The sequence below is a fragment of the Rhipicephalus sanguineus genome, chromosome 5 (assembly GCF_013339695.2).
Source record: "Rhipicephalus sanguineus isolate Rsan-2018 chromosome 5, BIME_Rsan_1.4, whole genome shotgun sequence".
NCBI lineage: Eukaryota > Metazoa > Arthropoda > Arachnida > Ixodida > Ixodidae > Rhipicephalus > Rhipicephalus sanguineus.
The window spans coordinates 167,771,146-167,797,342 of record NC_051180.1 but is presented as its reverse complement, the minus strand read 5'-3'; the positions used below and the strand labels follow the sequence as shown (position 1 = coordinate 167,797,342).

The 26,197-nt window shown below is 46.3% G+C and overlaps 1 non-coding gene across 1 annotated transcript; it reads right to left on the bottom strand.

The window, feature by feature from the left end:
* Nucleotides 1-20,408: 20,408 nt before the first annotated feature.
* Trnar-ccu (transfer RNA arginine (anticodon CCU)) lies at nucleotides 20,409-20,480 on the bottom strand. Its single transcript has one exon. It is a non-coding gene; the product is annotated as a tRNA-Arg (tRNA).
* Between the last annotated feature and the right edge of the window lie 5,717 nt (nucleotides 20,481-26,197).

The window sequence follows — 26,197 nt, the reverse complement described above, 5'->3', positions numbered from 1 at the left end:
GAGAAGGTGGTATAATCGTGTTTGATTTCGCAGAAAATAATTGCTGCAAAGCAAATCTGATAAAACTGTGAGAATTGTAGTATGTTTAGGGTTCTATACAGGGAGTTACTTTATGAGGACGGATGTGAAGAAATCATTTTGTAGCGTTAGCTACACTTGCCTAGCCGGAGCCGATTTCGCGTGGAGGGTCATGAGCCGTGCTGCGCATGCGCGAGGATCAGTGATGTCACACAGCTGGGTCACCGGAGCTGGCATCTCACGCGCTCTCCGACAACGCCGCGCGCGGCTCGCCGCTGCTGGTCTGCGTCGAATCGAGAGGAGTGACATCGTAGCCATAGACACAGTGGCGCCGGCGCGCGCGCAGCTATTCGCCTTCGCTGCGCAGTCGCCGTATGACACTGCGCCGGGACCGCTTGATAGCGCCTCTGACTGACGTTTGCAGATTGGTAACTCCATGGAGAAGGAGAGCGCAAATGCTGCTCGAGGATTAGCGGTTCAGCGTACGAATGATGAACAGAAGAAGGCTAATAATCCTAGACAATCTGGAAAGCTAAGAATAATCAGCTGAACCTTTGCTAACGCTACGTATATCCTGGCATAGCCGAGCTAAGTCACTGCAAATTATTTAGCTTCTTCTTTGTAACGAGTAGGCACGTTCAGAACCTGTTTTGTTGTACGTACCACAGACTATTTGACAATATGTTAGGTGAGAGTGGATAAATGAGAAATATAGTTGTTTACTAACACGTAACGGTAAGAAATATTTTAGTTTGTATACCATATCAAGATATCTAAATAACTTAACACGCATATAATTTATATGCTCACAGCAACTGAAGTCAAACCTGAAAAAATCGGCGATAGTTTACGGGCGTTATTATAGAATTGTTGATGCTCAGTTCTATGTCATAGAGGAGCGGATTATTTTCTGGACAAAGTGCCACGTACTGTGTTTCCTTTACGCTTAGAGAAAAAGCTATTTAATGAAGAACACATAATTCTGCCGGCGCTTATAAAGGCGTGCACCCACATGCTACTCTACATAGGTGAAGGGCATTGAGGACAGAAAGGCCCTAGGAAGAGGAGTGCAGGAAAATAAAATGAAACGTTTAAATAAATCTCATTCAGATTAAGCCAGATGTTAGGTTCATTATTAGTACTTCTCCCTTTCTTCTTTCTTGAAATATGATTCTGAATATACTGGGATATTTAGAATAGGCTGAATTAAAAAGAAAAGCACTTGTGGCAAGTAGCATACTTCTAGTTGCTCATCTGTATTGCTGGAAGCGGTAGACAGTAACTTGCACGAGAAGCAAAAGTGTATGATTGAATAATGAGCGAATGTTCACAAGTACGATTTTAAATAATAACTTTTCTTCACATATTCAAGTTTACGAACTATGCCCGGTCATTTCTAAGCAAGGTCTGCTTGAAACCAATTTCTGGATGCCACAAGGTTGGAGATAGTCATTCCAGAAGTGCGTGACGACCTGCATCAACCTCCCGGTTACTTCTGGTAGACCAAAAGTGCCTTCCGTAAAGAACAGTAGAACGGGCAGCGTATTACTGCCGAAGGTTTGGCGGCGCACAGATCATGAAACCGTGGTCATCCTTAGTACTTGATTTGTTGTGTAATAAAATCTGAATTTATTAGAAGCTGCGCCAGCACAAGTATCGCGCTACCTTTTCATGAGATATCAAAAACTATTGATCTAAAGAAAACACATTCGGTGCACACCCCAGAAGACTGTTTCGTGGGCGACACGATGCACGGCCCTGTACGGATATGAGAACCGAAGTTTTTAGACCAAACGGAAAACGAATGGAGCAACTCTAGAAGCGAAAGGAATCGAATATTGAATACTTTTGCAATAGATAGCAATAAAGAACAACGGTTATCATAAGTAATATGAAACAAATTTCACATCGTATCATTAAGTAGTAACGTTGGAGAATCTCTAATATTATTTAAATTGTGCTCTATAAAGTCCTCATCGACTTCACAGAAAAACCATGAAGAAACTAACATTTGCCCGCTCACGTACAGATGACTCGTAGGATAACGCAAGTTATCACCGTTTCCCCTGTGAAGAAAGTCTGGCTCGCTGACCAACGTGGCCACTGCGTACATCGTGACGTGTTTTGAACGTGCTGCGAATATTTAGGCGTTATTTAGCGTTCGTTTCCTCAAATTTTATGATGCAGAAGAAAGATGATATGGTCGGCTAGATTCTCGGATCTTGTGTTGTTCCTATACGAGTGCGTGATTTTTCTTGAGCGGAAAGGGACCCGATATTGCTAATTATCATTCTTTATTTCCTTTTTGTTTGTTTGTCTCTCAGGCATCTTCCATATTATGCCATTTCCTTGCTTCAAGTGGATGAATCCAACCGCCGATAAAATTCGAATATAATGCTATGATCAAGGATGATGATGGCGATTATGATTTTCCTAGCATTTTACTGAATGTCTGGAAATAGCTTGACAAGGCCAAGAAGCCGTTCTGCAAAGCAGTGCACGTCAAACCTTAGTGAACCAATATAACCATATGAACTGCGCTAGTTTATATTTGTTTAAGGAAAATTGTTTAGAAGAAATGCACTTTTCCAGCGTATTTGCGAGCGTGCCGACAACTGCACGTCTCTGAAGTGTTCGACTGCAGTGATCAAAGGCGCAAGAAAGAAGATTCAAACCGCCAAGCCGTGAAAGCAAAGAACGGCATCTTTTTTCGCCTAAAGCTGCTTCAGTGGAATTGATTGCAGATTCATCGAGCATGCACTTTGCGATCATTGAGGTTGTAAGAGTGAATGAGGGAATACTATACATTTCTAGGGCAAATCAAGAAAATTCGACTCAAGCCACCTCCTTTATTGCAAGGAGATCAACAGAACTCTTAAAGGCATACGTTGGACTCCAGGTGAAGAGGACAATCGGCCAGTGAGGAAGGGGGTGGGGGGGCATTCTGTCGGCCTTACTGGAGGTGTCTCACCCCCCCAAAAAAGACCCCGCGTCGGTGCAGCCCAGCTGATGGGCTAAAATAAAAAGCTGTCACTTGCACTGCCGCACCACAGAGTGTTGCTACCAGTGTTGTATACGTTACCGAAAAAAAGTAGCTAAATACGTTACTCGTTACGCTAAAGAAAAAGAAACGCGTTACCACCCTGCGTTACCCATAAACAAAGTTAACGCGTTACCGTTACAGTTACCGAAAAAAAGTAACGCACGTTACTTCTGACGTTACTCCTTAGTCAGAAATCTTAATCAGTATGTCCTCGGCTCAAGAACCTACAATAGCAACTTTATAAAACCCATATTTATATGTCACATTAAAGCAGCTCAAACCTGCAATAGCAATCGTGGGCCATCCAGTAATCCCGCGGGGCGGCGAGGAGACAGTGTCTCCGGTCCTCCTCGGGGGGCGGCCTAGGCCCAGGACACGAATTTGCCGGAGTTCTTAATAAAGTTGCTACCACCACCACCATTAAAGTTGTGGTCAAAACAAAAATTTTATCCGGAATACCGATTTAACCGAATGATTTGCCCAAATGTGCCGTACCTTGGCGGTACTATAATGGCCTAAATTTGCTTATATAGTTACATGTGATGGCTTTTAACTCTGGGGCACATGGGGAAGCTATTTTTCGGAATGGGTAAAAAAAACACAAAAGGATCAATTTCATCATGAACGCTCTCCGCAATGAAAATATCACAAGAAATTTGCAGTAATTATTACGGCGTGCTTCTACTACCAAAATAAATGCGCAAATTTTGTAGAAATAAAGGAATGCTTCAGTGGCATAGATCTGGGGATAGTTATTTGCGCATAAAAACAAGTCTGTTTTTTTCAATTTGACCTGTGTAATTGCCGCAAATATTGCGGCTGCGTATACATGTGAAAGTGTTCAAGGTCAGCCTCGCTTGCTTAGGAGTTCAATAATCAGAAACGTAGGCACAGTTGCAAATATCAAGTAGCAAAAGTAATTTTGAATACGAAGTTTATAAACAGTGCTAGAGTAGTGCAGGAACAGTTTCCTAATGTAAGAACAAACTGCTGAATATAAGCAACAGCTGCGTTTCGAAGCTTTAATCGGACAGTTTCACTCGCTGATTAGCGAATACGTCCGCACCTACGCTAAACAGGAGCGCGACAGACGCACTAGATGGTACTCATGTATTCACTTTAAGGCTGATGAATGCGCGGAAGGTTTTCCTCGAGCCCGCTCATAGCGATGACATACACCATCAAAGATGCCGAGAAGGTCGTTCATCTTCAATTGGCGATTACGTTCAGAAGGCATTTCCGAAGAAGTCATCATCCTTAGCGCTGGAGCTCACACCGAGTCTTGATGTTCACAAGACGAGCTGGTCTCGACAGCTCGCTTTTCACGTTTACGAGGACCGCATCACACTTCGCTTCATGGACAATCAACGACAACTTGAACCTCGATAGCAAGGTAGCCGAAACTATGGCAGATCCATTTAATAAACTTCAGCAATTCGCTCCCCATTGCAATTTCCCCCGCACCAAAAAGGACCCCGTACGGGGTCGCTTTGTCAACGCTTGGCAGGCCAACAGCAGTCTCCCGCAGTGAAAAAATAACGTCGCGGCGAGCTGTGAGAATGGCGCTCCTACAATCCGAATGAATTTTGTCTAAGGCTGCGAGGATAATTGAAATGAAAAGTAACGAGTAACGTGAAACCTCACGTTACTGAAAAAAGGTAACGAAAGTACGTTACCCGTTACAGTTCCAAAATAGTAACGAGTACGTTACTAAGTTACTAAAAAAAGTAACGCGTTACCGGTAACGCGTTACCGCCAACACTGGTTGCTACACGTAGCTTGAACACCGCATACCGGCTTCCGTATTTACCTTTGCTGAGTCATGTTTACGCTTTTTTTCACCTGCACAGTGCACGGTCACGCAGCAGGTCATGGAGAACAGGCTGTGTTGGCTGGCAAACAAACAAAATAAACACACACAGCAAAACACACACCAAAACCAAACACAGCAAAACAGTTAGAACAGAACAGAACAGAACAGAAACAAAATAAACGATAAGAAAAGTGAGGAATCTTAAAAGTATTTTTACCAATAACAAGCAGTGTCAGAGCCGCTCTTAACTCAGTTTCTCTTTTTCTTATGCATTCCAGCAGAAACGTGTTGGCAGCCGCGCCTCCAGCCCAAATTGCTCGCCGCTTAGAAACTTGCCGGGGAGGCTTGCGCGGTGACGATCAGCCGAAATGTGCCGTTCGCGTGAGCTCAGTCGCCGCAAATTTTCGTCTCAAGAAAACGTTAAAAGGTCCCCCCGGAACGAGACCAGACAGTGACGAACATGGTTTGCCGTTGAAGTTTCGTTCGCAGATTTTGGCTGCAGAAATATGGTTCTCGAGTTGGCGTCTGCCTCTCGGAGAAACCCGCGAAAATAAAAATGTTTATTTTCGCAAGCGCACATTACCAGCGAAAAGAAGTGACACTGGTCTACGTAGATTGACAGTAATCACCAGAGCTTAGCGCCCACAACGGACCACTGAACACACGTCCTGCTCAGTTTATTGCACATAAAAACGCGAAAATATTTTAGGCATGGCGCGGACTCTCTGAAGTCATATGCTAACTTTAAGGAAAGCAAATCCAATCAACAACATATCTCTTCATTCCTATTTCTCTGCTACCTAATGTATTTCTTTTTTTGGCAGCCAAGTGTGTCACACTGCCGTACACTGTGTTCAGTGCCCACTGTTGCCAAAAACCTGAACCTGAAGCACCATATGGTGCTTAAATAAATCAAAATAAATAATATGACAAAGAGTAGAAGCACACACATTTTCAGTACATCGAAGATCACCACAGTTGGCAGATAATGTTCTCAAACGTTTTTATTCATATATAAAAACATGGGAAGGTAGGCGGCGTTAGTACTATAACAACGTCATGACATTCACATTGAAGAAACAGACAAAAACAAGAAAATCAAGAAAGGGTAAAACAATAAGAAAAAGCAAACATAGATATTGCCACACGTATTTTATTTTGATGTATTCAGGTTTCACCAGCAAAGACAGCAACGGTCGGCGCACACCACGCCGCAATGTTTGAGAAGCTTCGTGATTGTTTGAGGTCACTCTGTTAAGATTGCGCGCAGGACGCGAACACTCAAGTTTATTCGAGAGCTTATGCGAGCCCCAGCGGTAACGCTGGAAGGTTCGATGACTCATGTATAAAAGTCGACGCGTTCCATCGATTACCAGTTTATCAGACGACCGACGACAGTGCTTGCCGCTATTCAATGTGCAGCGTGTATTGCTTGTACATTAACTTTCCTTTCCTCGGCACAGGTTCGCCCGAACAAAGACTTTCGTCTTAACCCCGCCGACTGCTGCACTCGTCAACGTCACTACCATACGTAGCAATATTCAGGAGTATTGTGCACACATACGATCTCTGGCGCATAACGAATACTTCTAAGGATACAGTCGAATACATACTAAAGTATTCACCCTTCAACTTTCACAGAAGCTGATAGCGAGAGAACGAGAAATGATGCGAAGAAAACCAGGGACATTGCGAATAATTATACGCGGTGTTGTGTGAGAAACCGAATGAAGCCAACAGAAAATTAATAAGAGATGGTGTTTTTTTTCGTCAACTTTAATTCATTTCAATTTGTTTCATAATTTCAACATTACAGTTAAAAAAAAAGCCAGGCCTGCGCGGAAAGCGCAGCACAGTCACAGCGAAAGCTGGAAGAGCGGCACTTCTAGAGCCCGTTATAAACTCTCCTGTGGCTACTAATACAGGTACAATAGCAACGTACCCACTACGCCACAAAGCGTAATTTTTGGGAAGTTGGGAAGCACCCAGCACGATATTATTTGTTGTTCTGCGGAGAAGCGAGGTACCATATGTAAGCGATTATGTGCAGTTTGTTGATGCGGCGGTTGATGACGATAAATAATTATGGTTGCGCCCTTTGTAATGGGTTGGAAGCTTTAAACGACCCACTAGTTACGTAATGCATATTGTGTGACGCCCGGTCGTTATTTAACTGTCCCACCACGCTTTATAACACACTTTAACCGGAGAAACGTAGAGCGAGAGAGAGAGAGAGAGTTGACTTTGTTCTGACCCTGAGGAAATGGATCATGGGAGCCTTATGGGCTTCCTTGGCAAGCAACAGAAGTGCACTTGCGAGGAACCCACTAGGCTATAAATCATTGTAATTTTTGAGAAGTAGGGCAGTAGGCACTGTGCCATTTTTCGTCATTCTACAGACAGCTGTGGTACCTGCTAAACGCATGTAAGGCATGATGCGCACTTTGTTGATGCAGTGCCTGATGACGATGAAGAATTATGGCAGAGTCCTTTGTAATGGGTTGGAAGCATTCAACAACCTACTCGTTGCGCAATTCGCATTGTGTGACGCCTGGTTACAGAATTCGCGTTGTGCGACGCTTGGTGCTTATTCTACTCTTTTACCACGCTATATTGCATATGCTAATGTGGTTCCTTCCCAACATGAAGCCTGTATAGGACCTTTTTGCAAAGCAGTTTCAAGCACCGGCATGGCTCAGAGGTTGAATACTGGGCTCCCACGCAGAGGGCCCAGGTTCGAACCTCGTTCCATCCTGGAATTTTTTCTTATTTAGTTTTTTTTTCTTATTTCGGGCGATACTGGTTACGGACACCGGCGGCGGCGGCGGCGGCAGCGGCGGCGGCGGCGGCGGCGGCGGACAACTACGGCACCAAAAACGGCCGGTGATATGATCTCATAAGAGCTTTCGCTGTAAAACAAGAAGTAATGACCCTATGCATTACTTTGGCTTAACTGCCGGTTGTATTCGTTTGGTTGCGTCTAAGAAAGAAACGATCCCCTCGAACAACTCTCCTTCTTTGGCTGTGGCACACGTATGATAAGGTGATCCAAAAGCTCCACACAGAATCTAGTCTCCGCTCAAGGTGCGTTACAAGTTCTGGACTCCCTCTGCTGAGTGCTTGCTTATCTTCAGTGTAACTGTTCAGATCATGAATAGCAGTAACAATACAACGCAGAAACGCCAGAGGTCACTTTGTACTGTATCTTATCATTACATCCGTAGGCCTTCCCAAATCGGTTTCCATCCTGATCTCTCCGCTTCAATATGACTGTTACCCACGAATACCTCAAAGAAGTGGTGCACTGCTTGACGAACTGTTCGACGTTTGGCGCCCACCGCAAAGTATTCCCAGCACCATAACATGAACACACGCCTCAAGCTCAGCAAATGATCTACGCAGACTTCAGTGACATGCTAGTGTCAATATGCATTCTCTGGTGAAGCGTCACTCTTCGTTCTCTCTACTTTCCTTATTATTGCGAGAGCAATTATATGGACACTGTCACAACAGTCGCATAGGCTTAACATTGCTTGCGCATAATGTCCTAAGGTACGCCATGAAAAGGGATTTTTTTTTCACTTACGCCCAAGGCAAAAGCGCTCTAATTCTGCTCTAAGAATGGTGTGCCGTGAGCGTACGTGCACCGCTTAGTTTGTGTTAGCGTGAGCCGTAAGACGAGCACCCGAGCTGCGTGCCTGATCATGTGTTTTTGTTTTGTCTCTTTTTATTTTGTCTATTTTTGTTTTGACTGCTTGCCGTGAAGGCCACCGCCAGCAGAGCTTGAGTCTTAAGAGGAACATCTGAGCTAGGTGACGTGCTTTTGTTTTGTCTAGTATGGAACTGCTTGCCGTGAAGGTCACCGCCAGCAGAGCCAGAGCCTTAAGACGTGCATCCGAATTACGTGTCAGATCATGTGCTTTTGTTTGTGTTTTGTCTGAACCACCGGACGTTATATCCGAGCCACGTTTCAGATCATGTGCTTTTGTTTTGTCTATTGTTAAACGGCTTGCCGTAAAAGTCGCCGACAGCGGAATCTGAATCACGGGACGTTGTATCCGAGCTACGTCTTAGACCGTGTGCCTACGCGACCGCGTGACTGGTGTTTTGTCTGTGAGCTATTGGTTCGCCCGTGAAGGACACCGAAAGTGAAGTGTGAACCATGCCCGGTAGCAACCAGTGCCTACGTGACCGTTTCAAGGATGCATCGACACTACACTAGAAGCTGGGACCGGCGGCCGGAGAAACGTATAAAAAACGGCCCCATCCTATGCTTCATCACTCTGCTCTGCGCGGGAGAAGAGATCCACGCTGGGCAACTCCCGGGACAAAACGCAGCCACCCAGCACCGCCGGTCACCGTGGAGCCGCCGCTGACCCATGCATCTCGTCAGCCTCAAGGGTCACTTATGCTCGGTCCCGGTGTTGAGGGACTCTGCTGCGCCCGGTTACGTATGTCATTCGCTTGAACTTAGTGGACTGCGGACTCTAATTATTTGCTCGGCTCTTGCTGTTTGGTAATTCATCTGATACTGCTCAGTGTCTTGACATATTTGAATTTTCATGCATGCTGCACTTATCTGTATAATTGTGGAATGTATAATTAGTTCACCCTTGTATTCTAGATAACTGTTCCGTTCGATTGGGAATATCTTTTTCTTTGTTTCAACTCATTATTAAAGTTTTTGTGTGTTCGTTGATAGGAGAAGGCCCTTGACTCTTTCATACCGGCGATTGGCGCAAGCCATACACCAGAGGCCCAACCCCCATGCCACATCTTGGGACAAGCTGGTGCTTCGGCCCCGAGTCGTGACATTATCTGGCGTCCGCGACAGGACCTCTGGTGCAAAGCAGCCACCTTGAGCGGGTCAGGACCCTTAGCCAATTATCCTTTTTGTGCACTGAGAGTTTTGTAGTGTGAGCAACGGCAACAAAGTGAAAAACCTGCATTGGTAAGTGCATGATCGCTCATTTGCGTGCCTAAGATTTTCTTTCACTATGGAGCTGGAAAAGCTTGCATCTATCGGCACTCAGCTTGGCCCGTCAGGAGCGGAACTGAGAAAGTGGATAGAGGAGGAGCAGGCGAGACAGCGTGAGGAAGAGCCTTGGCACGAGAGGCAGCAGAAAGAGAGCGAGAAGCAGCGGAGAGAGAGCACGCAGCAGCACTTAAAGCAAGCGAGTGTGAGGTAGAAGCATTACGTCTTAAACTGGAACTTCAAAAGTTGAGGAGAGGGAATGATGTTAGTGATGTTAGCAGCACTCAAGAGAGGGATGCCTACATCGGCTTGTGGTTTAATGCGAGCAAACTCCTCATCGCATTTGATGAAAGGAAGGGTGATCTTGACGCGTACATACGCCGTTTTGAAGGTATTGCGAAGAGTCAGAGGTGGCCCGAAAACCAATGGTCAACTGTTTTGAGCACATGCCTAAGCGGGGAGGCATTAAGGGGTTTTGGGAGATTATCACCGGAAGACGCGTCGAGCTACTCCAAGGTCAAGGCCGCTCTGTTGAAGCGCTTTCGATTTACGGTTGAGGGCTTCAAAGAGAAATTTAGGACTGCAAAATCAGCGGATGGCGAGACCGCTGCGCAGTTTTCGGCTAGGTTGCTCACTACTTTGACCACTGGGTCGAAATGGCTGGGATAGCGAAGGACTACTCGTCACTCCGCGAACTTTTGATTCAGGAACAATTTCTGAGCAGTTGCCACCCAAATCTGACACTTTATCTCAAAGAGAGAAAGGCTGAGTCACTTGAGGAAATGTTAGGACTGGCTGATCGCTTCCTAGATGCATAAGGGGAAGCTAATCTTGCGAAAGCAAAAAGAGATGGCCTAGAAAAAGCGGGAAACTATGAGGTAGACGAAAGAAGGAGCAGCCAGAGAGCACCGCTGAAGTGCTATCTTTGTTGTAAGTTGGGACACCATGCGGCACAATGCAAGAGCAACTTTGCAGGTAGCCAGGGTCTTCTTTGCTTTAAATGTGGAAGGAAAGGCCACAAAGCAGATGCGTGTCAACAGAGAGCGAAGGAAAAGCCTCAGGCTTCATGTGTATACTCACCCGGCAGGAGAGATAAGAGAGAAAGCATCTACGATGGATACGTAGAGTTGAAGAATGGCGACAAGATTCCGGTGGTGAACGCAGTTATGTAGATACGGCCGCAATTCTTAGTCGAGGGAATGCCAGTTGCTACAGGCACCCTTTCCGGGAAGCCCGTCTCCGTGTTACGCGATACGGGAAGCAATACAGTAATAGTAAGGAGGAGCCTCGTCGAAGACGAAGAGCTCACAGGGGACAGCAGTCCAGTACGTTTGGTGGACGGCACAGTGAATATGCTACACGAGGCTCGAATTTACGTGGAGACCCCTCATTACACGGGCACCATCACTGCACTTTGTATGCAGGAGCCCTTGTACGATGTAATTCTTGGGAACGTAAAAAGCGTGCGAGCTGCGGACGACCCGGCAGCCGCCGGCGGAGGACTGATAAAACAACAGCCGGCGGAAGAAAGGGCGACCGCCGCAGCCGTGACTAGAGCCCAGCCGAAAAAAGCGGCGAAGAAATTTGAGAGGCCCAACCCACATGCCACATCTTGGGAGAAGCTGGTGCTTCGACCCCGAGTCGTGACAGACACTCTCGGCGAATTTTAGATGCGAAGTATCTTAAGGCGGAGCTCAATCCGGTGGTGGTGGTGGTGGTGTGCGGCGTGACCACCCTTACTGCGCATGCGCATACCCTCTCCACACACCTCCTCTCCACTTTCCCTCTCCCCTCCCCTCTCCACTCCCTCTCCCCTTCCCCTTTCCACTATCCCTTTCCACTTTCCCTCTCCCCTCCCCCTTTCCACTCTTCCACTGAAACGCGGGCTAGACATGCCGAAATTCTCTCCTGCGCAACGCCGCGATGAGCTCGAGCGCATGCGCGTCCCCTCCCCTTCTCCCTCCTCTCCTACGCAGCCCCCCTCTCACCCGCCTGTCGACCGCGTTCCCCGCTCGCCCTGATAGAATTAACGGCCGGGCTAGATGGAAGATACGACGCGCGTAGCGTCCCTCTTCGCGTTCCACGACGCGAGGTCGGTAGCATGCCCAACGAACGCCAACGAAACGCGATGTTGCAAGTGCTCCGGCTTCGCATCGCCTCATGGTCCCCTTTAGCGGGAGATGGTGTAATTTTTGCTGTCGCCGTCACCGTCATGTCCCGGATATGTATATGTTTGTATATATATATATAAAAGGCACAAAGCAAAATAATGCAGAAAAAATTCTGAAGTGCCCGACCGGGGATTCGAACCTGCGACCCCTCGGTCCACAGCGCGCTCCGTTAGACCACTCAGCCACACGCCATGTATGCGCCCGCGAAATAACGGCGAGCTATTTATGTACGTATGTATGTATGTACTATTCATGATCACCATTTACCGCTGGTGGTACGCAGTTATCGGAGGCGCTTGAGCACGTTTTCTATCACGCAAAGCTCTTACATTTTCTTTCAGTTTGAAAACTGCCCTTGACACGCGCACGACAAAGTGGCCCCTTTCTGTACCCACTCGTGATGTGGAACAAAAAAAAGAAAAAAGAACACCGGGCACACCTCGCTTCAGACGCCCCCGTGTGGCAGGAGACGCAGAGGGGTCGCTCCACGACCCGCAGTTAAAAGAAAAAGAAATATCTAAGAGCGTCTGATTCTCCATTATCGACGCGTAGTCTTGGCCAAATCCCCCAGAGTGGGTATGTGCCATAACTTTGAGGAAACAAGCAAGCAAATAAACATTGTCCACACTTGAAGCGCGTCGCTCAAGCACAAAGACATAACAACTGTAACAGTTGTTAGTTCACGCTTGCCCTGCGCATGCCTGTGCGTTCTTTTCGGGCGTCCTTCTTTGTGCTTCAGCGGCGCGCTGCAAGTATCGAGCTGCTTGTCGTTCAACGTGTGACATTCCAATTTCTTGCTATCGTGTCCGGAAGGCCCGTGACAGGGCGGAGAGGCTCGGCTTCCCTATCCTGACATGGGACTAGCCATGAGTTGGATGTGTAAACATCTCATACTCTTCCCTCCGGACCAAATAAATGTCTTTTCTACCTCTCTCTCTCTCTCTTGCTATCGCATTCATTACTTTGCCCTTGCGGCGAAACTGTCACTTTTCTTTGTGCCCTTTCTTCCCTTTCCCCAAGTGCAGGGTAGCAAACTGGAAGAGCATCTGGTTGATCTCCCCTCCTTTCCCTTTCTTCTTCCTTCTCTCTCTCATCTGAGAGTCGTAGAAGTGATGTGCAAGCAATTGCTAATAATCATCTGCTGTCCCTTCATCGTATGTTGCTGTCCTGAGGCAAGTATGCTGCGGTTTTTTTTTTCATATGATGATATTAAACCGATTAACGTGAGCGTTTGGGCGAGCTGGTAATTCATCGTCAGGGCTTGTCCACGTCGGCTCCCTTTTCGTCCGCTCGTGTTCGTCCGCGCTGTTGAAACTTTCTCGACGATGATATTAAAAATAACTTCTCAGCTTTTACGTGCGAAAACCGCAATGTGATTATGAGGCACGCTTAGCGGAGGGCTCCAGAAATTTTGACCATCGGGGGCTTCTTAACGCACGTCTAAACCTAAGTACACCGGCTTCTAGCATTTCGCCTCCATCGAAATGCTGCCGCCGCGGTCGGGATCCCACCCTTTTCTTTCGTGTGAGCTGTCGAGCACCGAAGCTACTGCACTGCACTTGCACCGCAATCGGCGATTGAGACATTTAAAAACGTCAGCTACAAAGTTAACCACGAAAAATTTATTTATGCACACACACACATAACATATATATATATATATATATATATATATATATATATATATATATATATATATATATATATATATATATATATATATTACAGCAAGCTGCATTTTCCGTAGTAAGTTTACGCACATAAACCCGTCGAGACAAGAATCACAATGCATCAACCCTTTGAGACGCTTTGTACACAATTGTGTACACCCATATGTTCTTGCTTGTTCTGTCTATTAGCGGCTAACAAGGCGCAAGATACATTGACATTTTGATGATTTGAGCCTCCTGCGTAATAAATGTGTCGTCATTTAACATCACTTTGAGGTGTACTGTTGCATTCTGTCTCTTTACTTAATGCACTACCATGTTCGACAAATAGTTCGACGTGCCGCTTACTGCGAGCTACGTCAACAGTATCCTTTTTCTTTGTTCACAATGAACATAACCGAAAACCAATGTGCGTTGTATTTCTAGCCTGAGGTTTGGCTACACTTATGCAAAAAAACGCCAGGCCTGCGCTAAAACCGCAGCACAGTCACAGCGAAAGCTGGAAGAGCGGCGTTTCTAGAGCCCGTTAAGCTCTCTTGGGGCTACAAAACAAGTACACTAGAAAGGTACCCACTACGCCATAAATCAACATTTTTGTGAAGTTTGGAAGCACCTACTAAGCCATTATTCTTCATTCTGCGGAGAAGCGAGGCACCAGCTACACCTCTGTAAGGCATTATGTGCACTTTGTTCACGCGACGACTGGTGACGATGAAGGATTATGGCTCAGCCCTTTGTAATGGGTTGGAATCTTTAAACGGCCCACCAGTTATGTAATTTGCATTGGGTGACGCCCGGTCGCTATTTCCCTCTCCCGTCATGCTGTATAACATACGTTGACGTGGGAAAGAGACGGGGGGGGGGGGGCGAAGAACTTTACTGAGACCCCGAGGAAATGGATCATGCGCTTATGGGCTGTAACCGAGTTGGCACGGCCGCGATAGCGAGCGCAAGCTGTCGCTCCTACGTAAGCGTGACGTCACCCGCCTGGCCTACTTAAACTCGTCACTATAGGCAATAAACGTTGTTCGACCCATGACATCGTCTCGTACACATGGTGGCAGCGGAAAACAGCCAGCATGACGACACCGCCTGCATTGCCGACAACGCTCCTGCCGCCTCCGAAGCCCCTCGACACATCGCGAGACGCTTGGCTTGGGTGGAAGACCTGGAAAAGTGAGTTTGAACTGTTTTCCACGGCAACTCAGCTGAACAAGCAACCAAAAGAAGTGCAGGCGGCGACGCTTTTAGTGACCATTGGGGAAGAGGCTAGAAAAGTGTTCGCTTCGTTCAAGTTTGAGCCAGGAGAGGACACAACCGATGTAACCCTTATAATTAAAAAATTTGAAGACTTCTACCAGCCCGCGAAGAACCTCACTTACCACGAGTTTTGCTTCGGCTCCCGAGACCAAAAAGAGGACGAAAGCTTCAATGACTGGCTTGTCGAATTGCGAACGCTAGCCCAACACTGCGATTTTGGAGACTTAGAAGAGCGCATGCTTCGTAGCCGCATCATACTCGGTATCCGGGACAAGGGACTGCAAAAGAAGTTAATTTCTGAAAACCCCTCTTACCAAAGAGTAGTCGAAATCTGTCGCATCCAAGAGCAAGGCGAGGAGCAGTTTCGACAGATACGTGGCACCACTGAAGGCGCTGAAACTGCAGCCGTAAATGCGTTGGCCAGAGTAACAAAGCCATGTAACAAATGTGGCTACAAAGTTCACCGCGGCAGCCGCTGCCCAGCAACAGGAAAAGCGTGCAAGAAATGCGGAGGATTGAATCATTTCGCCCAAGCATGCTCACAGTCATCCTTCTTGCACAGCGAAGATGCAAAGCGCAGGGAAATACGAGAGCTACATGTTGACGAAAGGTCAGATTTTTTTCTGGACGCTTTAACTGTGAACGCACTCGCTAGCGACCAGTGGACCGCGACAGCTTCCATTGAAGGCCGTCCGATGGTCTGCAAACTTGATACTGGGGCAAACTGCTGTGTGATTTCAAAGGAAGATGTTTTGTCGCTTCCGAGAAAGACTCGTGAAGCCTGCCGAGCCACGTTAACGAGTTTTTTCGGCCACAAAACGACTGCGCAGTTTAAAGTAAAGTTGTCGCTATCCGTGAACGATAAACAGCACGATGAAACCTTCTTCGTCATTCAGCAAAACGTGCCGGTGACCCTCAGCAACCCTTGGCAAACAATACAAGTGCCCTTGCGAGGAACCCACTACGCTATAAATCATTGTAATTTTACTGAGACCCAGAGGAAGTGGATCATGCGCTTATGGGCTTCCTTGGCAACCAATACAAGTGCACTTGCGAGGAACCCACTACGCTATAAATCATTGCAATTTTTGAGAAGTAGGGCAGCAGGCACTCTGCCATTTTTCGTCATTCTACGGAGAGCGTTGGTACCTGCTCAACCCATGTAAGGCATTATGCGCACTTTGTTGATGCTGTGCCTGATGACGATGAAGAATTATGGCAGGGTCCTTTGTAATGGGTTGGAAGCATTCAACAACCTACTCGTTGCGCAATTCGCATTGTGTGACGCCTGGTTACAGAATTCGCGTTGTGCGACGCTTGGTGCTTATTTTACTCTTCTACCACGCTATATTGCATATGCTAATGTGGTTCCTTCCCGACATGAAGCCTGTATAGGACCTTTTAGCAAAGCGGTTTCAAGCACAGGCATGGCTCAGAGGTTGAATACTGGGCTCCCACGCAGAGGGCCCGGGTTCGAACCTCGTTCCATCCTGGAATTTTTTTTCTTATTTAGTTTTTTTTCTTATTTCGAGCGATACTGGTTACGGACACCGGCGGCGGCGGCGGCGGCGGACAACTACGGCGCCAAAAACGGCCGGTGAAATGATCTCATAACAGCTTTCGCTGTAAAAGAGAGCACGAATGATATGTGTTTGATTTCAATTATTTAGGATTAATAACACTAACATGCATAAATCAATGTATTATGACATTCTTTTTTCAATAGAATACCCAGTGCCTCGAAATAATGTTGTGTCAATTTGACGCATTTACAGACAGTCCTTGACAGGTTGCGTCTGAAAGGGTTGAGCACTGCGTCTGACGTCCATCTGATTGCTCCTAAAACATTACTGGACTGTCGATGGCTCTATACGTAAGATTAAAACTGCCGTGCGGGCTCCTTAAGTGAGGAAGGAAGCCACGTGCAACTGCCGTAATTGAGTTAGCAATTTCGCACAGCTTTTACCAAATTGCCTTACAAGTCAAAGCATTGAAATTTTTGCTTACTTATTGACGAGGGCTATTTTTCTACAGAATTCGTTGAAGCTGCTTCAACACTGTGTCGCTCGTTCTGGCTTCGTTTTTAAAATCGCTTGCTCTAGTCACTTTCTTGGCCTGTTATCGGTATATCAATATGCACAGTAAAGTTAGAATGAAACAGTGCACGGAAACGTTCCGCATGCCCATGTATTTGATAAATTACCTTATGCTAAAGAAGGCAGAAGTTCAAGGGAAGACGGAAGCTTGAAGAGATGAGAAATCTTTGAGCAGGAAGTGTTGATTGAGCAAGCGTTTCGACAAGCAGACTTGTCTTTTTCAGTGCAGCTAGTGCTTGGTGGTGGTAATGGTTGTGGAAGAGGAAAAGTCAGACAATGTGTGAGAAGGTAAACACCCCTTTCTGCCTACGTGGTGTATGCCACCCCTCACCAGAACAAGAACCAGCCTGCCTGGAGCAGTATCAGGCCACTCCTCTCATATTATGCCCACTACTAAATCCTTGCCTCCAGGCTACACCAGCCGCGTAACACCTGATCACGGCGGTGATCCGAACGTAACGTATGGAAGAATAAAGAGAACCAATGCGCGCGGACTGGAGTTACCAACCGTCCCGGATTTTGCGGGACTGTCCCAGCTTTTCATACAGCGTCCCGAGTCCCGCGCCGCCCCAGTCGGGACAGCTATATGTCCCGGATTTGTTCCGGACCGTACAGTCAGAAATTTATATGTGATCCAACGTACGGCCAACAACGCGCGTCACGCTACGCAACACGAGGTTCGCATGAATCGAACACACGAAGCAACGTTACGGCGGCTGGCGGTGACTCCGAGAGGCTTTAGCTCCTTCAGATGAATTTCCGCGTGAAGGGCGAGAAGTTTTACATGTACATTCTCCAAGAAGCGGAATAATTGCGAGCAGCGCGTATCCAGCTTAAGTACCGCTTCGAGAGGTCGCAGCGACGAAGAAACAATGGATTTGTCTCGAATCTGCTGCAATGAAGAAACTTGATTTCGCTGGCTGCCTGTGTTAGTGCACCCCCCCCCCCCCCACTCACTCACCCCTCCTCAACCCGTTCCGACTTTCTTCATTGGAGAGTTGGTAACCCTTACCCGGAGAGGCCGCTCCTGGAAACTTGGCAATTCTAAACACGCGCACTGTCTCTAGTGGAGTTACGATAGCATAGCAGAAGGCGTTAACTGGTTATTCATGGCCTTAGTAAAAACAGGCGCACTGGCGAGGCATACACAGTTCTGATTGGGCACTTACTCTCTTACATGGGGTTCCCTGAGACGCGAGACTGTGGCCTTGGTTTCTTAATATGCAAAATACTGCCATCACATTAAGGAATTTTAGAGCAACAATGAAAGGGTAGGAGGCATGGTGTTCATGTAAACAGGAGATATAACCTGAAAGTAATCAAAGGGTACGCTCAAATGTCAAGCCATGATGACAAGTATGTACAACAGTTTTATAGGGATATAGAATTAGCAATGCAAAAGGCACAAACACAGTACAGTACAGTCATGCGGGAACTTCAAAGCGAAAGTAGGAATTGAACAGAAATGAGAAGAAGCTATAAATAACTACGGTGTAGGTTGTAGGAATAAAAGAGATGTTAGTGGAAGTCGCAGAACGAAATCGTATCCGCATAATGAAGCTTTTCTTTAAGAAGCACATAAATAGGAAGTACACATGGAAAAGCCGTAATGGAGAAAGAAATAATGCAATAGATTTCACAATGTGCAGGGATCCGAACATAATACAGAGCATACCAATAGTAAGCAAGATAAAGCTAGCAGTTCCGTGTACGAATTCAATCGACGAGCGAAGCTCCTTAGAAATAGGACGCAAAGGACTATGCACCTGATCTCGATACTGGCTTTCATGAAGGCGGTATAGTTGGGAGTGCGTCTGCTGCGCTCGGTGGCGGGCACGACTGAGTGAGTGAGTGCGGAGCGTGCAACGCAGGGAGAGGGAGACAGGCGGGAGAGGGGTGCAAGCGGTGATGCGGCAGGGAGCTTTGACGGCGGCGACGCAACGCCGCGCGCGGCGCTCGGCGCGCGCAGCGTTTCATTCGTTTGCGCCGGCGCCGGGTGGGGAGACCGTCTGCTATTACCTTCGACAAAGCGGCCGTGGTGAGCTAGAATGATGGTTGTCATTTCACAATCCACGATAAAGGTGATGAAAGTGAAGACGACCATTATAACAAGTTTTGCACAGAGCTTATTTCTTTTAACCTCGAATTTCTGGTGCGCTAGACCCAAACCACTCAAGGCCTAAACATTTTCTCTTAAATCACCGGCCACTGCAACCCAAAGCGATGCTTTAGAGAAGGGAGCTTCAACAGCGACGGCGGGGTGCGGGCTTAAGGAGCTACGCTCCTAAAAAGCCTCGATCATAAGATGGTGAGGGCAAAAATCACACTGAACTTAAATAGAGCCAGAAAAAATTTGCAGCTGAAAAACAGGCGAGTTTAGATGTAATGAAGTTAAAAGATTAGGAATTCAGGATTGTAAATAAGCAATAGTGCGATGCTTCAGAACAAGAACATTATGAGATTGGGTGTATGAATGAAACCTTCACTAATAGAATTTCTGAAACAATACGTAACAGTGGAGGCAAAGCACCGTGAAAAGAATTAAGCAAGCTCTTTCACACCACTAATATCTGAATAAAGAAGTGCCAAAAGAAGAAAGTAACCACTTCAAGGGATAAGACAGAATTTGATCAGCTGCCAATAAAAAAAAAACACCAGTCCTACGCGGAAAGCGCAGCACAGTCACAGCGAAAGCTGGAATAACGGCATTTCTAGAGCCGGTTGTAAACGCTCTTGGGGCTACCAATACAAGTACACGAGCAAGGCACCCAATACGCTATAAATCATAATTTTTGTGAAGTTGGGAAGCACCCGCTACGCAATTATTCGTCGTTCTGCGGACAAACGTCGTACCCGCTACACACCTCTAAGGCATAATGTGAACTTTGTTGATGCTGTGCCTGATGACGATGAAGAATTATGTCAGAGCCTTTTTTAAAGGGTTGGAAGCATTCAACAACCCCCTCGTTGCGCAATTCGCATTGTGTGACGCCTGATTGTTTCGAGCACCGGTATGGCTCTGTGGTACCATACTGGGCTACCACGTAGAGAACCCAGGGTCGAACCCCCGTGCGATCGTGGAAATTTTGTGGTATTTCGTTTTTTTTTTCTTAATTCGCACGATAGCGGTTACGGACAGCGGCGGCGGCGGCAACGGACAACTACGGCGCCAAGAACGGCCGTTGTTGTGATCTCATAACAGCTTTCGCTGTAAAAGTAAAGTAAGGACATACGTAACTATCATGTAAGAGACAGTATTAATGAGAACTAACAGACTGCAATGCCAAGGAAAGTATAGGGGGTGTTATCTGTAGTAATTAGAACATAACTGTGAAGAAAGTAAAGTGGACGAAAAGATAACTTGCCGCCGGCAGGGACCGAACCTGCGACCTTCGAATAAGGCGTCCGATGGTCTACCACTGAGCTACGGCGGCGGTCATCTCCCCGTCCACTTTATAGGGTATATATGTGGATTAAACTTAGGAATGTTAGTCAGCGCCGATCGCAGCCATGGCGGCGAGTGTGGAACACTCTTTTTTCTGCCTTTTTGGCGTCACGTAGCACGTGATCTGTTTTACGAGCAGGCAGCTGACCAATAATCCCTCGCATACTACCTGAAGGCGTCAGTTCTGCCAGAACGAGATCCTCGCTGTAAATGAAGGAAAGAAGATTACTTTTAAGGGCTCGTTTTTCTTTTTGTTAGACACAGTATTAACCTAACAGACAGCAATGCGAAGGAAAGAAGACGGTCGCCTATACTTTCCTTGGCATTGCTGTCTGTTAGTTCTCATTAATACTGGGTCTAACAAAAAGAAAACCGAGCCCTTTAAAGTAATCTTCTATCATGTAAGAGAGGTAGATGTTGCAGGGGTAAAAAGCCGGCAGTATTAAGGCAGTCAAAAGAAAACTGCGCATTGGAAAGATCACTATGCATGCCGACAAAGATAAACAAGGCAATGTTGTCAATGACATCTAATGACACAGTGGATGTGCTTGAAAAGTTTTATTCAGAACTATGCGGCTAGAATGCTAATCGTCCAAGTCCAGGTGAATGCATAATCGATCATAATACCGAAGTCTCAAGCCTAACTATCATTGAGGTTAAAAGGGTCCTACAGGGCCTGCGCCGCCGAAAAACTGTAGCAGAAGACGGCATAATCACGATTTGTTTGAAGATAGATGATATTCTATATTTAAGAAGCTGTCGACGCTCTACATATTATGCCTAAAAATTATAATGTACCAGAGAGTTGAAAAAACGCCCATAATTTACTAATATACCAATCGGGAGGCGTGAAAGACTTGAATAACTACACAGACCGATCAGCCGAGCATCCACAACATATTCGCAAAGATAATCTCGGTTAGGATAAGCGGCACACTTGGCTTTAAATCGACCTAGAGAAGAAGCTGGTTTTAGGGGAAGGGAACTCTCCCATGGATCACATTCATGCGAGTAATCAAATAATTGAGAAATTGAGAAACCCCCTTTGTATGACATTCATAGATTACGAAAAGGCATTTGACTCGGCAGAGATACCGCTGGTTCTGGAGGCATTACATTGACAAGTAGTACTTGAAACATATGTGAATACTATAGCCAATATTACAGGGATTCCAACAGGACTCACTCGGAGGATTTCACGATAGGTGGTCGTGCCGCCCGTGATGTCCTCTCGCCAAAGACCGCTCGCCGATCGGGGCCCCGTCCGCGAACTTCTCTAACCGGCTCCCCATCCTTCCTATCATTATTTTAATCCCTCCTTATCGCTCCCTTGAGAACCACTGCTGAGACGTCCCACCCTGATAGAGACAATTGCGGGATTCTCTTTTCTTCTCACTTTCTATTATTTTATTATCAGAGTCACTTCCCCGTTACCAGCAGCTGCTCTGCCCCTCCTTAAGAAAAGCAGAAATCCCCGATTGGCAAAGGATAACATCGGAATGGATATCAAGAGACAAGAAGGGCGGACGAGGGTGGCGAAGGGTTTGGTGGAGCTACTAAATTAAGAAATTGGGAAGCACAAAATGGAACCATACAGCTCGCGTAGGACTGGGTGGGTTGGAGGTCATTGCGGGGGGCCTTCGTCCTACAGTGGATCTAAGGCAGGCTGATTAAAACTGCTTTTTAAATGCGAAGCATTTCTTAGCGAACTTCTGCGACTTTGAGCGTATCTATCTATCTATCTATCTATCTATCTATCTATCTATCTATCTATCTATCTATCTATCTATCTATCTATCTATCTATCTATCTATCTATCTATCTAGCCGCCTACGACTTTGTACTCTCCTGGTCGCTTGGTTAATCGAATGTACACCAAAATTGGTATGACGTAACATGACTGTATGACGAACATAAATGACAAGTCATAACATGAAAATCATGACACGCATGTCATGCACAGCATGATTTGCATGCCACGCTCATGGTGCGCTGCTGGCCGTTTCGCTAGCTTTATATACACCAAAATTGGTATCTTGCGACGTGACTGTGTAACGAACATAAATAACACGTTAACATTAAAATCATGACACGCATGTCATGTACAGCATGACTTTCGTGCCACGCTCATGGGGCGCTGGCGGTCGTTTCTCTAGCTTGATCTTTCCCGAAATTGGTATTGTGCGATGTGACTGTGTGACGAACATAAAAACACGAGTTAACATGAAAATCATGACACGCATGTCATGTACCGCATGACTTACGTGCCACGCTCATTGTGCGCTGGCGGCCGTTTCGCTAGCTTGATCTACCCCGGAATTGGTATTGCGCGACGTGACTGTGTGACGAACATAAAAACACGAGTTAACATGAAAATCATGGCACGCATGTCATGTACAGCATGACTTACGTGCCACGCTCATGTCGCGCTGGTGGCCGTTTCGCTAGCTTGATATGCACCAAAATTGGTATCTTGCGACGTGACTGTGTGGCGAACATAAATAACACAAGTTAACATGAAAATCATGACACGCATGTCATGTACAACATGACCTACGTGCCACGCTCATGGTGCGCTGGCGGCCGTTTCGCTAGCTTGATATACACCAAAATTGGTATCTTCCGACGTGACTGTGTGACGAATATAAATAACAGGAGTTAACATGACAATCATGGCACGCATGTCATGTACAGCATGACTTACGTGCCACGCTCATGGTGCGCTGGCGGCCGTTTCGCTAGTTTTACACCAAAATTGGTATCTTCCGACGTGACTGTGTGACGATTATAAATAACAGGAGTTAACAAGAAAATCATGACACGCATGTCATGTACAGCATGACTTATGTGCCACGCTCATGGTGCGCTGGCGGCCATTTCGCTTGCTTGATATACACCAAAATTGGTACCTTGCGACGTGACTGTGTGGCGAACATAAATAACACGAGTTAACATGACAATCATGACACGCATGTCATGTACAGCATGACTTACGTCCCACGCTCATGGTGCGCTGGCGGCCGTTTCGCTAGCTTGATATTCACCAAAATTGGTATCTTCCGACGTGACTCTGTGCCGAATATAAATAACAGGAGTTAACATGAAAATCATGACACGCATGTCATGTACAGCATGACTTACGTGCCACGCTCATGGTGCGCTGGCGGCCGTTTCACTAGCTTCATTTACCCCGAAGTTGGTATTGCGCGACGTTACTGTGTGACGAACATAAATAATAGGAGTTAACATGAAAGCCATGACACGCATTTTTCTTAGCGACATACAAGACGATGTATGCAGCTCTTTGCTGACTGCTTCGCATTACATCGATTCCCATGATGCGTGGGATCTGCCGGCTTTTTTTTCTTAGCGCCATGTAGATAAACACCTCTCCTCCAACGACAGAAGGAGAGGAATTAAGAAAAAAAGAGGGGTGGGAGGAAATATTACAATAGGAGGCTATTCAGAGAGCTTGGCGTATTAAATCGAGAGACAAAGCGGGAGAAATCCCAAATACAGGAACAGGAAGGGCGGAGAGATACCGGGAATGTGTCCGGGTTGTGTTCGCGACGACAGTGTGAGAGAGGAGGCGGGAGTGAGGGGGAGGGGGCTTTGTGCTGTGTCATGTTTCAGCTGTTTCATCAATTTGGGGGTCAAGAAGATTGCGTCATTTGATTTCACGAAAAGATACATCACATGTGAGCAATAACTGAACATCAGAATTACATGGCCAGAGCGGTTAAGAGGGCATATATAAGAGAATTTAGTAGGACTGGTTGCCGTTGTGTACCTGTTACATCAGACATATTCAAGAGCGCCCTTTAAAACGTTTATGCCTAGGTCAGCGTTCAAAAAGGCCTTAATTATGCCACAGACACATGCTGGCAGCAGGAAGAAACGAACAGTTACCATGCCACTCAAAATTAACGCGATAGCGTTAAAGAGCTCGTTCGGCAGAAATTCCGGAGTCGGCGTCGGTGTCGGTGTCGGTGTCGGCATTGGTGTCGGCGTCGTTGGTAGTGAGCGAAAAAATCATCATCTTGTATAAAATAAATAATAAGAAATATAAGGTTTGAGTGAGAATCGAACCCAGACCTTTTCACCCGACATGACTTCTGTGTTGCAGCATTAACTGAGTCATTCGAGGAGAGGACGAGCAGGCGGTCCTAATCATTCCTCGATTTTAATGAACTTTAGGCGTAGGTTTTGTACACACATCAAATATTCTAAAGTTAGTGCGGAGAGAGCGGGAGAGAATAAACGTTTATTTTGAGCAAGCGCACAGTGCGCCTAAGGTGGGTGGCCTCTTATTCCACGTAGGCGCGGCCCTTCGCCATCTATCGAAATAAAATTCATTTGCCTACAATAAGTATATAAATTTCGGCCACAGAAAACGCAATTCGCAATTTCTGAACTTAGTGAAAAAAATGTCGCACTTAATGATCATAATTTTCCAACCAAAGAACAACAGAAATGCAACCTTATGAGTATAATATAATAATTTGCTGTGGAAGGAAGCATGAGAAAAAAGTTCAGGCACACAGTAAATGGAGCAATATACCTGAGCTTCAGGAATTTATTTCTGTAGACAAGTAAAACGAGGATAATAAAATTCGGTAGATATTAACTTTTGTGTTTGCCCTGTCTTTCAGGATAACTTCGGGGGCTTTGTCAAGCACAATTATACTTTAAAATAGCGCTGAAACAAATGTCGTTTGCCATAATCATCGAGATTTGAAAATGGTCTTTTAAAAAAGCCGTTTTTTAATTTTATTTAGTCGCTCTGGTAAAGCTAATAACCCCCGCCACGGTGGTCTAGTGGTTATGGCGCTCGACTGCTGACCCGAAGGTCGTGGGATCGAATCCCGGCCGCGGCGGCTGCATTTTCGGTGCGGGCGAAAATGTTTGAGGCCCGTGTACTTAGATTTAGGTGCACGTTAAAGAACCCCAGGTGATCGAAATTTCCGGAGCCCTCCACTACGGCGTCTCTCATAATCATATCGTGTTTTGGGACGTTAAACCCCAGATATTATTATTCTGACGCTGCCTACCATTCTGCGTAAAAAGTGACATTATTGAAGCATATATAACCAGTTACAATGCATCAAATGCGGCTCACTCTTTTTTATTTATTTTTTATGTAAACAACCAGTACAAGGAATGCTTCACATTGGAGAACAACCACACGGACAAGCAGCAACTTGGCGGTAATGTTCCGCAGTGCACTTTCCGGATTTTAAAGGTGCGACCATTGTGAGGAGACGTGGGCCAGACGGGCAGATGTCTAAATGAGGGCTTACGTGAGCATGCCAATAATGTACGTAATGGCAACGAGGGCTTCCTGGCACTGCACCTGAGCACGTGTGCGGGCACTCCGCAGTTTCAGTGGACCACAATTGTGGATAACAAGGATGAGCAAGCGGGCATAATCAGCGAGGCAGCTCAGATGATGCGAGAAAGTAGCGGGTGCGTAAGCAAACAATCGGTTTCACTATCTGACAGGGAGCTCTGTTTCTTGGATTGCGGGGGTTCGCTCAGCAGGCCACCATGATCGTTAAGGTTTTTGCTGTTTTCATGTCAGCACATCTTGTTTCCTGTTCATATTTTCTTCTTTGTAACTGTTCCCGCAGATACTACTTATATGACGTTTTCATGTAAAAAATTCGGCAGATCCCACGTACCGCGAGAGTCGATGTTATGCGAAGC